Below are 15,076 nucleotides of genomic sequence, written 5' to 3' on the forward strand. Positions count from 1 at the left end.
ATCGAACGTCGTGATGGTTCAACCTAGCGATGGTTCGACCTCTCCCAGCGATCCCACCTCGTCTTACCCATCCACGAACCAAAAAAACGCAGAAAAAATAATCCGAAACGACCTGCACGCCCTCTACTTTCCCCGTCGGTCTCCATCCCCAAATCTCTCTCCCCCACCCCCTCCCTCGCAACCACCCCGATGCACCCTCTCCCCGAGACCCGGCGCCGCCTCCTTGTCCGTCGGAGGGCGAAGAAGGCGAGGAGCGCGCCGGCATCGACGCCCCCCGGGAGCGGGACAGGGAGGTCGTAGGGGCAGCGCGCCGGCATCGACGCCCCCCGGGAGCGGGACCGGGAGGTCGTAGGGGCAGGCTGCGGCCTGGTGGAGCACGGCGAGCAGGTCTGAGTAGGACTGCCGCGGCGAACGAGAATGCCCAAGTTCCCACCTCCACCACCACTTCCCGCAGGACCGCCGCCGGACGGCCGGCCGGCAAAGCCGTGCCGTGCCCACAAGGAAGGTGGCGTCGGGGCATTCTCGTTCCCCTCCCCCGCGCTAGATCCCCCTTCCCCCACCCACTGAGACGGCAAACATCCATCAATCCATCCATCCTCCGCGACCGGTAAATTTTCCCCACTCCGTCACCCTAACCCCAAACCTCTCCCCACCACTCCAGCCGCCGCCATGGCCGCCTCCTCCTCCTCCCGCGGGGGCGACGATGATGACGACAACGAGCCCTACCTCGTGGGATTCATCGTCGCCAAGATCGTAGGCCTCAAGTACTACACCGGCACCCTCAACGGCGGCGAGAGGCCGTCCCTCGTCCGCGAGCCCCTCAACCGCTTCGACAGCAACGCCATCGCCGTCCACAACAGCCGCGGTCGACACGTCGGCCACATCGAGGGCCGCACTGCCAAGTTCCTCGCCCCGCTCCTCGACTCCCACCTCGTCGACAACACCCTCGTCGTCGTGCCCGACGGTCGGTCCTCCAAGGCCGGCACCAGTTTCTACAAGCTTCCCTGCCAGATACACCTCTTCGCCCGCCCGGCCGCCGCGGACATCGTCCGCGAGGCCATCGACGGCAGCGGCCTCGTCCTCATCGACCCGGACCACATCGAGTTCTCCCTGTCCGGGTCCGCCTTCGTGCAGGAACATGCCAAGAAATCCGGTCGGGATGCCAATAAGTTGTTCGCGCGTGTGGGGAAGGAAGGGGGGAGCCGGATTGAGCCCATGGAGCCTCCAAAGGATGTCGTTGTCTCAGACCTCTTCGAGCACCAGAAGGCAGCCTTGGGCTGGCTGGTGCACAGGGAGGAGTCGTGCGACCTGCCGCCATTCTGGAAAGAAGATAAAGTTGGGGGCTACGAGAACGTGCTCACCAGCCAGAATACCAAGCAGCGGCCGCAACCGCTAAGAGGCGGGATTTTCGCTGATGATATGGGGCTTGGCAAGACGCTCACGCTGTTGTCATTGATTGCGCGAAGTAAAGCTCGCAATGTCGGAGGGGGGAAGGCCAAAGGGAGCAAAAGGAGGAAGATCGATGAAGCGGAGGCGGGATCGAGGACGACACTTGTGGTGTGCCCGCCCTCGGTGCTCTTGTCTTGGGTGACACAGCTGGAGGAGCATACGAATGTAGGCAGCTTGAAGGTGTATATGTACCATGGGCAGCGAACAAAAGATAAGGAGGTGTTGTTGAAGTATGACATTGTGATTACCACTTACAGCGTCTTGGGTACGGAATTTGACTAGGAGGTCTCACCTGTGAACGATATTGAATGGTTCCGGGTCATTCTGGATGAGGCCCATATTATCAAGAACTCTGCAGCTCTGCAGACTCGGGCGGTGACTGCTTTGAAGGCGTTGGGTAGTCACAGGGACGCCAATTCAGAACAGCTCATTGGATTTGTACCCGCTTATGGCGTTTTTGAAGTCTGAGCCTTTCTCAGTCAAGAGCTACTGGCAGAGCTTAATCCAGCATCCCTTGGAGAAAGGGAATAAGGCTGGGTTGTCACGATTACAAGTAAGACGGTTGTCCCTTTCTTCTCATTACACCATTTTCGTCTTTTCACAATTGTAGAGAACTAGGAATTATAGCAAGTTGCATCAAATGATTTTGAACATTGAAGGTGATAACCAGTAAACCAGCTCCTATGATTAGGAAGTTATCACTCATGTTGTTTGCTTGCAGTACAATTGCTCCTATAGGTTTTGTTCCTGACATTTGTATAGGCTCTTGCGCATCAAATTCTCTTACCACTTGCTATCAGCCCATCATAGCGTGCTTACATGCATCACTTATTTTCCATTATGTCAATTGTGCTATTTAATTTTGGCACTTTTCATCTGGGTAAAACAATTAATGTTGGTATAATGGTGTTTGAATGGGATCTCAAACAAATGATGCTATCTTTCGGTTCTGCAAGGTAAATTTTTTCTCTGTGTATTGCAGAACCTACTTGGTGCTGTCTCATTGCGCAGAACCAAAGAAACAGAGTGTGGAAGCAAGAGTGTGGTTGCCATTCCACCTAAAACTGTTGTAGCATGTTACATTGAGCTTTCTGCAGAGGAACGGGAGTGTTATGATCAGATGGAATCGGAAGGGAGAAACAAAATGATAGAGTTTGGTGACAGAGATTCGATATTGCGTAATTACTCAACCGTGCTTTTTTTGATTCTGAGGCTACGCCAGCTGTGCAATGATGTAGCACTGTACCCTTTTGACATTAAATCATGGCTTCCTGCTAACACCCTTGAAGGTATAAACTTCTGTTTTGTATTCATGCTTTTTTGTTATGATGATATAGTATAGACATAATTGTATTTCAGTTGCCAGATTTGTCACTTTAAATGTAATTAATTTAATTTAATCATCTTGCTGTTAAAGAAGTATCACATGTGACCATGTGAGTTAAAGTATATTACTATCTGAATGAAGTTTTGTCTTTTACTTGCTTAGAAAACATACTGTTGTACTGTATTAGCTTCCAACTAGCAAGTACTTAAATGCTATTTGTTTATCTATTCAAGATGAACCAATGTTAGTAAGTGACTTGGTAGTCATTCACTAAGTTTGTTACTCCCTCCTTACCATATTGTTAGGCGTCGTGCAGCTTCACCAAGCAAAGTGGGACGGTCAAGCTCCTGCGCATGGCTTCCCTTATCCTATGGGACGAGGCCAGCATGACGAAGCGGCAAGCTGTTGAAGCCAGCATGACAAGGCGAGGCGGATCAGACCAGGATCGAGCGCGGCGGTGCGTAGTGGAGGCCGCCGGCGGCAGCGCTCCATGGCCATGGCAGCTCGGCCTCTTGGGAAGAAGAGATGATGGAGAGAGAGGAGTTGAGATGGAGAGAAGAGAAGCAGAGCAGAGGCGACATGGATTCGTTTTGCTGGTCCCGCGGCGGCTCCGATCGGCTGATCAAGGTATGTGTCCTGATTCCTCTCCTCCCTGTAAACAAAAATTTGCCGTGTCGTTGCTAGCTGCTAGATATGCCTTCATAAGTTCAGTCTGTGACCAACAACAACCTACATGCTGCCATTGTGTGTAAGCAGCACAATTAATTGTTATGCGGTGGGTCGGGACCGGTTCCTGACAACAAACGTGAATTGTAACAACGCCAGATCGTCGCTGTCATTGGTGTACAACACCTTTGCTTGCATCGCCGGGGGTGGTTGACATGCAAGCTATCCAATGGCACATCGGTGCCGGAGGACATGTTTGGGCGTGGGGTGGTGTGCAGGTACATCTAGATTTTGGTTGTCTCGTACGACTCGGCCATGGCGGATGTGCTAGGCGCCGGGGATGCCATACTCGAGGACGCCGTTGGGGCGGGGTTCTCGGTCCCGTAGCGAGTAATGTTAACTTACGTTTTGTGTTATGTTCTTTTGAATTTATGTTAATTCTACCATGAGTTTTCTTATGTGCGATGTCACCGGTTACGATTTGATGCATACTGTTATGGTTAGTGGATAGTTTCTTTTGTTTTCGAAAGAAAAATGTATTGTTACGATTTGATAAACAGTTGTCAATCTTTTCTTTCGAATTAAGGAGCATAGCTCTCCAAATTTCATTAATTCGAAACCACATGGAGCAAAACTGGGTATAACCTGCCGACTATGAAACCTCAGTGGTACTGACAATTTATTACAACACAAACAACCACCGGCAAAAAAAGCAAAAGAAAAATGTCCCTCGAGAACAGGGAAGAGATTATGCCCAAACACAATTGTTGAATTTATTTTCATTTTTTAATTGGGGAAACTAGATAGACACGTAATTAGAGTCTTTTGAAACCTGATGGGTTGTCTTCCAAGGCTGTTACTGTGGAGACCTCCCATTCTTGCTTCGCCTCGGTCTTCTTCCTGACATGGGTTAAACAGGAGGTTACTCTCAGGGAGCAGGAGCGCAGGCTTCCATATCTCCACGGATTCAGGTTCCATTAGGCGACCCTCCGTTCTCTTGAATCATTTTTCTTTGCCAATTTTGCTAGAAACGGATTAATCAGCATGTAAATTCTTGAGAAGGTTAGAGTACTTATGGAATATGGTTTATGGATGTCGACAAATTTGATTGCAGCAGGGACAGGCAAGGAGAGTGGAGGGCTCACAGCCGCGGATATATTCAGGCGACATCGAACTTCAACAAGAAGAACATGGTCAGGGTTCCTCCATAGCAAGGTAGGTTCCTCAGGGATTCGATTCAATTTAATAGGGCAACTGATATGGTAGTGATTTCGTGTGTTTTGTATGATATTACTGCTCTATCTTGCTATAAATCTGCTGAAGCTAGAGTAAATGACTTTTTTTGCAGGTAATTCAGAGTTTGATTCGGTCTTTATAAACTCGAATTTCAGTTTTGCTCCATCGCCAGCTTATTTGCCCTACTTATGTATTCTTGGAATAGTGAATAAAAGATGCTTGCATGATGAAATACAGGTAGCCACTCTGGGTTCATGTGCTGGAGAGATAAATCTTTGCAATCTTGACTATTGTATACTGCTTTGGAACCTTCCCGAGCGCAAATCTGCAAAGCTATATGTGTTAATTTCCGATCCTACAATTATTGCTTTAAGAGAATCCATGATTTACCACGTTTAACCAGTTGGTTCATGTACATTCATCAAGTGTTTTTGGCTTTCTTTCAGTTTATGCATGGAGTCGGACGCAAATACTGAAGGTGTTATAGTTTAGGACTTTAGGTGGTCTAATACTTCATGTATGGGGCCATGGGATGGGAGCACATCACAAAAAGAACTGGCTAAGTAAGTTTGTGTTTCTGTTAAATCTCTGCTTTCTCTTACTGCACATATCCCGCCTTAGTTCATAACCTAACTAAATCATGTAGTCCATGTTCATAAAATTTATAAATTGTTTAATTCCTCTTTTGCTTACATGCTTAATTAGCTTTCTATTTATTCTTGTAAGCATGTGATGAGTGCAGATTCTGAGTGGATATGGAGATGGTTTTGCAAGCTGGGGATGCGAGGGATTGGGTCTACACCACACCACTTCATGTTAACTACACCATCGGTGTGCTATCTCCCACTTCCATAGATTTTTGGCCTTCCAATGCTGCAACTATGGACGTCCATCTTTATGGCATGAATACTATTGAAAAATATAGGTCCCTATTAGTCTTCATTATAGCTTACCAATGTTGTCGGTCTATGATTTACTCCCTCCATTTCTAAATATAAGCTCGTTTAGAGATTTCAATATGGTCTACATACATATGTATATAGACATATTTAAGAGTGTAGTTTCACTCATTTTGCTTCATATGTAGTTCGTATTGGAATCTCTAAAAAAGGATTATATTTAGGAACAGAAGAAGTTTAATACTTTTTATCTTCATTTTTACCACTCTCATCCTATAAAATGAGACAGAGTGTTGTAGGCTTTGATGATTCTTGGAGAAATAAACACTTCTGCTAACGAAGCAACGCCCAACGTCTCGAGTGTGGTCACGTTCTGAAACCAAGCAACCATCCTCCTCCGTTCTCATCCAGCAGCAGCGAAAGATTTTTGCTCTCCCTCGTTACTGAATTTAAATTGGAGACAGCATTTAAGTTCTGAACACTTGTTACTAAATCATGATCCTGATTGTTGTGCTCATTGTTGTGTAGTGTTGAATCATGGAATACATTGATTCTCTGCAGGTTTGGCCCACAACGACGGCTCCTCCTCGTGCTCATCGGCCTCGTGCCCAAGTGCTATGCAAGTCTGCATTGGGTATAGACTGAATTTTTGATCTTTACTACTGTGAAAATTCAGTTGGCAAACAAAGTGCCCAAGTGCTTTGTGGTTTCTAACTTCCTATTCTAGCAACTGTGAAATAAAGTGATACTCTTTGCCCCTTCGTGCATAATTCAGTTGGCAAAGAAAGGTTGCTATGCACATAAAATCCAGTTTACTCCAAAATCAGTAAACTGAATTTATTTTTCAATCCATGTACACATACACTTAATTTAGTAAACTGAATCATTTAAAGTAAACTACCCATTCTGTTTTGCCTAACTACCTATTCTTAGATTCAGTCAAATAGCTACCTATTCTTTTTTGCCCAACTACCTATTTTTTACAACTATGCTCTCTTTAGTTACAATCAGAACAAATTAAAGAAAGGAAAAGAAACTACAACCAAGAACATGTTAGTGGATCAGAACATGTTGTTAGCAAGTCTATATTTACTCAAGGCCATGTTGTTAATGCATATTTTGTACATCATGTATGCATGAAAATCTTGGAACAATTAGTTTGTTGGATATGTCTTGTCATAGCTGGGTGCTCCTCTTTCAAAAGAATTAAAGGTGACCTCCACAAAGCATAGCTTAGCAAAGAGAACACTGGAGGTAAAATCATACAGTAAATCTGTAACTGTTTACTTCTTAGTATAGTTTGGCTTTTATATTTTTGAAAATTATATTGTTTGTCTTTCTAAAAATCATATCGCCATTGTAAATTATCTTTGATGAAAATATATTATCTCTCACCCATGGATTCACCTATGTTAATATGGGCAAAGGAATGTCAAAATATTTATCTCAGGGAAATATTCTGAAATTAGTGAAGCTTTTAGTATTTACTGGACTGATCACGACACTGATACTATTGTTTGGTACTAAATATTTATTTTAATCATGAGCTGATCAGCTGATGATGGGTTCTTTTGTTCAAGGTTCGATGGATGCTTGAGGTTTGCAGAGGAATAAACATGAACCACTAAGTGATTTTCTTCTGACCTTTTTCTCCCCTTCTCTTCAGTCCTCTCATTTCCTCTGTTCTTCTCAGTCATCTCCTTTTAAATACCATATCGATCTCTAAACTCGCTTCATCTTTTTTCCCTCTTCATCAGATTGTACTGGTCCAAGCATGCATGCCATAGAGAACCGACCCGACCTCTTGTTCGGGCGCGGCGGAGGGTGTGGTTGTGGGTCACCGCTGCCGCTGTTGTCGTGGAAACCTAGGGCAGGGCGATGGGGGTCGGTGCCGCCATTCCTGCTCCTGCTAAGAAGAGGAGCTCCATCTACACGGGGGGTCACAAGGTATGTATCATGCGTGTATTCTCTAGATTGATTCCAATCTCAAGCCCGCAAACTAGTCAATCGATTGCGCATTGCCGCTGATTAATCAAAAGTCAGAGATTTGGTTGGTCCCCAACCTTGGCCTGCATGTCAAAAGCCTGCACCCTTTTTTCCCTCCTGATCTCTCGGAGATCCAGTTAAGCATGATCCCGGTTGAGTTCTTGAATTCAGCCGGTGGATTTTCTTGTCATGCTCCATTTGAATAATTCAGCCAACTGCCCGGTTGATCTGCAATCTGCATTACCGCTGGCTGTTCATTTAATCTGGTCAATCAGTTTTTTCCTTACTTTTTTTTCTCCTTCAAAAGCAAGTGCTTATAAATTGATCAGCTGCATGCGTGTTAATATGTGATCAGGCACAGGTGGACAGGCAGATTTGAGGCACACCTCTTGGACAAGAACTGCTTCACTTCCATCAAGAACAAGAAGAAAGGGAGGCAAGGTAAAAAAATATCCTCCTTCTGATTTTCAGATTTAAATGACATAGTCTTTCAAAAAGTACGAAAATGATAGTTCAGACTTTTAGAATTACTATTTTTATGCATAGAGGGAAAAATAGGGATGTAATACGAGGATGGTACCTAATACTGATTAAAAAACTGCTCTGGATCCTGATACTACATCTAGCTGCTATTATCACAAAGCACATATTTTTTCCGTAAAGCGAAACGAATTTATTAAGGCTGACATCCTGATTATACCTGTTTATCTCTTTGTTTCCTGTTATCTTTTGTGGGGGTCCTTGTTTGGTCATCTGCATGTGACTCCGATCTACTTGTGCTTGATGTTGTGTTGGCTCAATAGTCTATCTGGGTAAGTCCCACAAGCATATTTGTAGACACACATCTAGCCTACCTGTTTTTGGCAGATTCATGTTACTTGTTATTTTCTCTTCATTTTTATTTTTTGCTTGTTGACGATTTAGTTGTCTGAGCGTCTGGTAACTCTGCAGGGGCTTAAGACACAGAGGAGGCAGATGTATAGATAATACATCAATTTATATCTACACTTGTGCTTCGGTACACCCCCCAGCAAATATAGCCTCCACCGTTTTCCTTCTCCTCTCTGAAGCCAGGCACTGCTCACTCTCCCTCTGTGTGATGCTGCCCGATTGGATCCATCTCTGCCTGTGTGATATTGGTCAACTTTTTTTTATTTCTATCTATTATATGTGTGCAATTCTGATTCCTTGATCAATGTGTGTAGTGTGCTCCTAGACCATCACTCGTCTCAAACAGGACGTTATGTGCCTCCAGCTAATCAAAAAAGGATGTTCCACTCTTAGCTCTGAATCTTTCCTTCCTATATGTGGGTAGTTTGTAATGATGTGCACCGCCACTGAGTACCATGTTGTGTTCTTGCTAGGAATCTGAAGATAGTGGAGCTCCTTTGGACGCTAACAAGGGGACAAGAGAGCAGGCACTGGCCGTGCTCGACGGCGTCCTGTATGCAGACACGGGCATCAACGATCTTAGTCCACAGCCCACATGATTAGCCATCTTTACTACATGAGTGAAAAATTCTTGAGCCATCCCCATAAGTGATCACATATGTGAGTCCATTGTAATATTACACTCATCAACAACCGAAATGAAATTACATTCTATATTTGGATCCAACAGTTCTCATGCAAAATTGAGCATGCTTTTCTAAGTACCAGATACTTCCTTTGAGTTATTTTTTTTAATAGAGGATACAAGTTAAAATAGATACCCAAAACAATCATAAGGATGACATACTTTTCGAACGACGATAATGCTAGAGAAAGAGTAGATGGAATGATACACTTATAATTGCAAGAGGGGAAGACGACTAAGGGGAGGCATGGCGAATACAGAGGAGGAACACAAGGTGGGAGAGAGAATTAATGTTTGTCGTTATATGAATTCGAACAAGTTGCAATTCTATTTGATATGTATTTCCATAATTCTAACAATTTACTGATTAACATATTTTTTGTTTTTGTTATCCCGTGACAACGCACGGGCAATCAACTAGTATCTCTAAAAAAGCAAATATCCAATTCGCCTGTAGACCCATGCAAATAAATAAATAGATTCGGCTGTAGGTAGCATTTGCTCCTGCGTGGAAAATAGCGGACCAAAGTGAATACCCGAATCCTCGAGACAAGTTAGCGTATCCCGGGCACAATTACATCTTCATGAATCTACGAGTTGGCTGTGTTGACAATTTTGTCATGAAAAAGATGTGAAGGTGTTGAAAGATGAGGGCCACCATGCAGAAGACAGGAGAGATTAAGTGCATACGCGTAGAGTGACGCTCACGTTGAGTAATCCACGGGAGAAATAGACGGAGATATGCCGCCTACAGTAGTAATCCCGTAACAGTTGTTGACGTTTTAACGAGCCCGAGCTTGACAGCAAAGGCGATGGGATCGAGCCGTCCACCTTTTCTCGTGACGTTCACTTTTTTTTTTTTTTTGGCGATGAAACAATGGGTTTTATTCAGAGGTATAGACTTACAATCTTCAGCAACTAGCTCCGTAATACATGAAGCAACTATATTTTGTTCTCTACTAATTTGCATAGGAATAACAACCCTATCCATAAGACACCTCTTAATCTCCAACACTAGGTTCCCGTATGCTGCCGATCTATCAAAAGACTCGTCCCCAATCATCTTGAGAGCCCCAGAACAATCAACTTGAAGAACAACAGTGGAATGTGAGCGAACCATTGCTAGGTGTAGGCCTTCAGTCATCGCTTGTAGTTCAGCTTCAAGGGCCTCATTGCAATGGAACAGTTTGCGATAGGACGCAAAGATCACAGCCCCTCTGTCGTCACGAAGAACATACCAGCCCCTGCCGACCCATCCACTGGATCAAAAGAACCATCCACTGATAAGGCCACCTCTTGCACAGCCGGAGTTGGCGATGGAGTATATGGGGGCTTGGAGGGTATTATCATTGCACGTGCAGATGCCGTGATCGGGGTTTTACCTTTTAGAATCTCCTCGACACTCATAGCTATATCGTTGTAGGAATTGTAGTAGCTTGACAGAAAAGAGCATGAAATATCCAGCGGTGGAATGGTTTTACCATGGATGATCTCATTCCTCAAGTGCCAACTCCGTCAAAGAACCATGATGATCCTGCTCCGGATGAGATCCTGGGATTCCACCAGCAGGTGTAGCAACCACTCTGGGCCAGTACATATGATATCAGTCCTGGAAGGTAGAGGCCAGGACGTTTGCATTGAATCCCAAAGACAGGCGGCCTGTGGACATACGAGTAGGGCATGAAATGATGTCTCGTTCTCACGACCGCATAGGGCACAGATCGCTGAAGTCGCTATATGTCGTGGTTTTGTCACGACAGATGTCCTCGTGAAAGGACTTAGTGTTGGAGCCACCGCACCTTGGTGGCGACTCAAAGGGGTTGAACGGGAGCGAGACAGAGATTTACCCAGGTTCGGCCCCTCGTGAGGAGGTAAAAGCCTACGTCCTGCTTTGTGTTGTATTGATGGTGTCTCGATTACAAGGAGGGCGTAACTCGCCTGACCTAGCACTCGATGATTTCTAACCTGCCCTCTTCTTCCCTGGGACTCGCCTTTATATACAAGTCGAGTCCTTAGGGTTTACAAGGATCCTTTCCTTTACATAAATCGTGACTCTTCCGATCTCTAAGTCGCCATCTTTCCAAGACTTGGAGCCCTTCTCTACTATGGACTCCTTCCGAAGGTCTTGAACCGCCATACGACTTCCGGCCTTACCAGGCCAAGGCCCAAACCACTTGGAGATGAGTCGCCAGCCTCGGTGACCCGGCCGAACTAGGGTGGGTTATCCAACAGATAATATCCCCAACATTAGGCCCCAGATTGACTTGAATTTCTTTCACGCCAATATCCTTACTCAGTTAGGGGCGATTCATCTTCACTCTTCTTATGCACCATACATTTAAGCCGTCATCTGCTGCGGAAAAAAGTCAAGTCGCCAAACCACTTCTTGTTGGCGCCTTCCTATCCCTTGAATCTCGGAAGAGATAATGACGTAATCTCCAATGGATCCTTCGGTATCGTTATCCCAAAAATTTTGGGGCGCCATCATGGCGAATCTTTATCTTTTGGCAGTTCCCGCTCGTGGCGCCTCGATCCGAGCGCCGACCTGATAAATAGGCGGGAGGAAGGGACTGGGCACATTTCACCTACCCATCTTGTCGCCCTTCTCTTCCTCGCCGTCGCACCGAAAGCCTTATCACCACCCAAGAGCTCCGCCGCTGCCCGAAGACTTCAACGTCGTCCGAAAGCTTCGACGCCGCCCGAAGACTTCGTCGCCGCCGAACACCTCATCGTGGCCGAGCATTTCGTCGCCGTCGAATGCCTCGCCGCCGTCGAGCACCTTGTCGCCGTTGAGCACCTCGTCGCCGCCCGATATCTTCGCGTCCTTCCGAGATCTTCGTCGCCGTCCGCGCAACGCTCGCGGCGAACCCCTCTTCGGACGCCTCCAGCCGTATCCACCAGGTCAGCATCCCGCCATTGAAGGCAGATCCAAATTTTTCGAGGTTCATGCCTACTGTGTTCTTGGTACATCCCGAACGGCTTCGTAATTCCTGATTAGTTGGCGGTGATGATAGCGAGCACAACAATATTTTCCATACCTTTAGTTGTTCGTCCCTGATTTGCACACTTAGAAAAGGTTTCACCAGATCATCAGTACTGTTCCCACCTTATTCACATGCCATTTTATCAGGCCTTTTCCGCATTAATTTGTGTCTGTCCAGTAGATCCATAATCTATCACTTGTCGAGTGAAATCTATTTATAACCTCATACTTAACCATCTTGGAAAATACTACTGAAGCTTTGAAACACCTCTCCTTTAAGTAGTAAGAGTTTCATAAGTCGCCATGGCAGCCTGACCCGGACCTTCATCGGCGGGTCAAGAAACTCCCTCAGCTATCAGGCAAATTGTTTGGCGAGTCAAATGAACTTGTTTCACCATTTTTAGTAGATGCTTGGCATGTTGATTTACCTGTAATTTTATCCCTTTGTAGCATGGGCACTGTTTTCAAAAGTGATTGGCTCCCAACCAAGGTCAATGATGTTATACTTAATGACTATGTAAAAACGGGGAATCTGGACCCTCAAGAGGTTATCGGTTGGCGCACCGGGTTAGGAGAAGAAATCCCCAACCCGAAGGAAGGGGAGATAGTTGTTTTTGTTGAACACCTTGAACGGGGTTTTAAGCCGCCCGGATCGAAATTCCTCAGAGATGCCATGACCTTTATGAATGTCCGCCTCCAGGATTTAGGGCCCAACTCGATAAGCAATTTATGCCAGTTCCAAGTGTTTTGTGAGGCTTACTTGCGGATGGAACCCTCAGTTCCTTTATTCTGGTATTTCTTCCATTTGAATCGCCAAACGGAATTTCACAATGGTCCTAGCTTGGAGCTCGGAGGTGTCAATGTTCAACGCCATAGGGATAGTTCATTCCCGTCACTCGCCATGCCAAGCCATCCCAAAGGCTGGGGCGAGTCTTGGTTTTACTGCGAGGAGACTTCGCCTGAGGGCGAGAACAAGCTTCTCGGTTATAGGGAAGATCGCCTTCCAACAAATTTCAAACTCCCAGACAAGCTCACCGAAGAAGAGGAGTCAGACTTTATCCCAGTACTGTCCGAGTTAAGATCTCTGACAAACAACGGCCTTACTGGGGTTGACTTGATCCGCTGCTGGGTTGAATGGCGTATCCTCCCCTTAAGTCGTCGGGACGGATTAATTTGTGATTTTTGTAAGTGCATCTAGTGCCCCTTAGTGATTTTGGTGGTTTGAAGACTTATAGGTTAAGTATCTAATGTGTTTGTGAGTGTACACAGGATCTATAAGTCATTGAGGAGTTTGAGATATTTGAAGAATATCGACCCCTAAAAATATATGTCTTCAGTTGAAGAAATTGGTCTGAAGCTGAAGAAATGAATCGCCAGGAATCTGCGATGGAATTGATATTCCTCATAAAGATACTGATATTGAGAAGTCCGGTGGTTCCTGAAGAAAATCATTCTCAAGAATTTGAAGCATGAAGATTTACACTTTCTGTTTTACTTTCTTCGCATTTGAGTAATAGGAACACCATACTGTTAAAGGGGGTCGAAGTTACACTATGGAATGAATTTCCTCATGATGCTCAACCCAAGCCTAATCCTACCAAAAGCCTCAAGTGAGGAATATGAGTGACATGAGGACCCTCACAGTTGAGGGTTCCGACCGTTTTGATAACCACGCCAAGTCATTGGTCTTAACCACTCCAACGGTCATATTATTTAAGGGCATTAGTGTCAAATCATGTCGGGATGCTCCTAGGATATAAATAGCCACCCCCCACAACCACTAGTGATGAAATTCTAAAAATCTCCTATTCACCCCCCTCTAGTCGATATAACGCACTTTCAATTGGTATCAGAGCAAGGTACTCCCTTGTTCTGTGTGATTTTGGTTTAACCTCCTAGAGTTTTAGTTATGTCGACTGTAGGCATGTTTAAGGTGACTGCAACATGTCCTACCTACGAAGGAAAGAACTTTCCCTTCTGGAAGAACAAAATGCAAATGCATCTACAAGCTATTGATAATGATCTCTGGTATATTGTGGAAAATGGCGTCCCCGTCATCTCTGCCAGTGTCACTGCAGCTGATGTGAAGAAATTCAAGCAACTCGATTCTCAAGCGAAGAACATCATCTGTGGCCATCTGAGCCCAAGCCAGTTTGGAAGATTAAGTGCTTTGGGCTCTGCAATACTGATCTAGGAGAGACTGTGCAAGGTAAATGAAGGAGTATCAACCCAGCGTGACTCTCGTGTTGATATTCTTCGCAATATCTTCAATCGCTTCAAGAGACATGACAATGAAAGCTGCCAAGACACCTTTGATCGCCTCACTGACTTATCAAATGAACTGCAAGCACTGGGAGCTCGAGACATCAGTGATCACGAAGTTGTGAAGAAACTGCTGAGATCTTTGGATTCTTCATTTGACACTTTAGTTCTGATGATTCAAGAAAGACCAGACTACAAGATGCTGGATCCAGCTGATATACTTGAAAGGCTAAATACTCATGAATTCCAGCTAGAAGAAAAGAGAGATCTATATGGACAAAGCTATTCCAGACCACGTGCACTGAAGGCTAGAGCAATTTCCTCATCTAAAGAAGAAGACACAGATGACATCATTTGTGACCCTGAATAATTTGGACAGGAGCTTGCAATGCTCGTGAGGAAATTCCAGAGATTTACATGACGTGGCCAGTTCGGTAAATCTTCAAGAAGAGACATGAGGAAATCAGAATCTTCATGTGAGGACTACAAGAAACGAACTTGTCACAAGTGCAAGAAATCAGGTCATTACATTGCTGATTGTCCCCGTTGGGGAAAGGAATCAAAGAAGAAGAAATACAAGGATGACAGTTCTGATGACTCAAAGAAGAAGAAGAAATCTTCAAAATCCTCATCTTCAAAGCCCTCATCACACAAGAAGACGAGTTTCAGAAAGGCTCGGGCACTTATTGGCA

General features: G+C 45.2%; 1 long non-coding RNA gene and 1 pseudogene across 2 annotated transcripts; both read left to right on the top strand.

Annotated features, from left to right (window-relative positions):
• The first annotated feature begins 669 nt into the window (after nt 1-669).
• Nucleotides 670-4,423, top strand: LOC123428733 (annotated as a pseudogene).
• Nucleotides 4,424-8,252: 3,829 nt separating this feature from the next.
• LOC123430751 lies at nt 8,253-9,170 on the top strand. 2 transcript variants are annotated; one of them, XR_006622980.1, is made up of 3 exons: nt 8,253-8,375; nt 8,515-8,581; nt 8,769-9,170. It is a non-coding gene; the product is annotated as an uncharacterized LOC123430751 (long non-coding RNA). The 2 variants fall into 2 exon arrangements; XR_006622981.1 differs by lacking the exons at nt 8,253-8,375; nt 8,515-8,581 and adding an exon at nt 8,593-8,691.
• The last annotated feature ends 5,906 nt before the right edge of the window (nt 9,171-15,076 follow it).

The sequence above is a fragment of the Hordeum vulgare genome, chromosome 2H (assembly GCF_904849725.1).
Source record: "Hordeum vulgare subsp. vulgare chromosome 2H, MorexV3_pseudomolecules_assembly, whole genome shotgun sequence".
In the NCBI taxonomy this organism is placed as follows: domain Eukaryota; kingdom Viridiplantae; phylum Streptophyta; class Magnoliopsida; order Poales; family Poaceae; genus Hordeum; species Hordeum vulgare.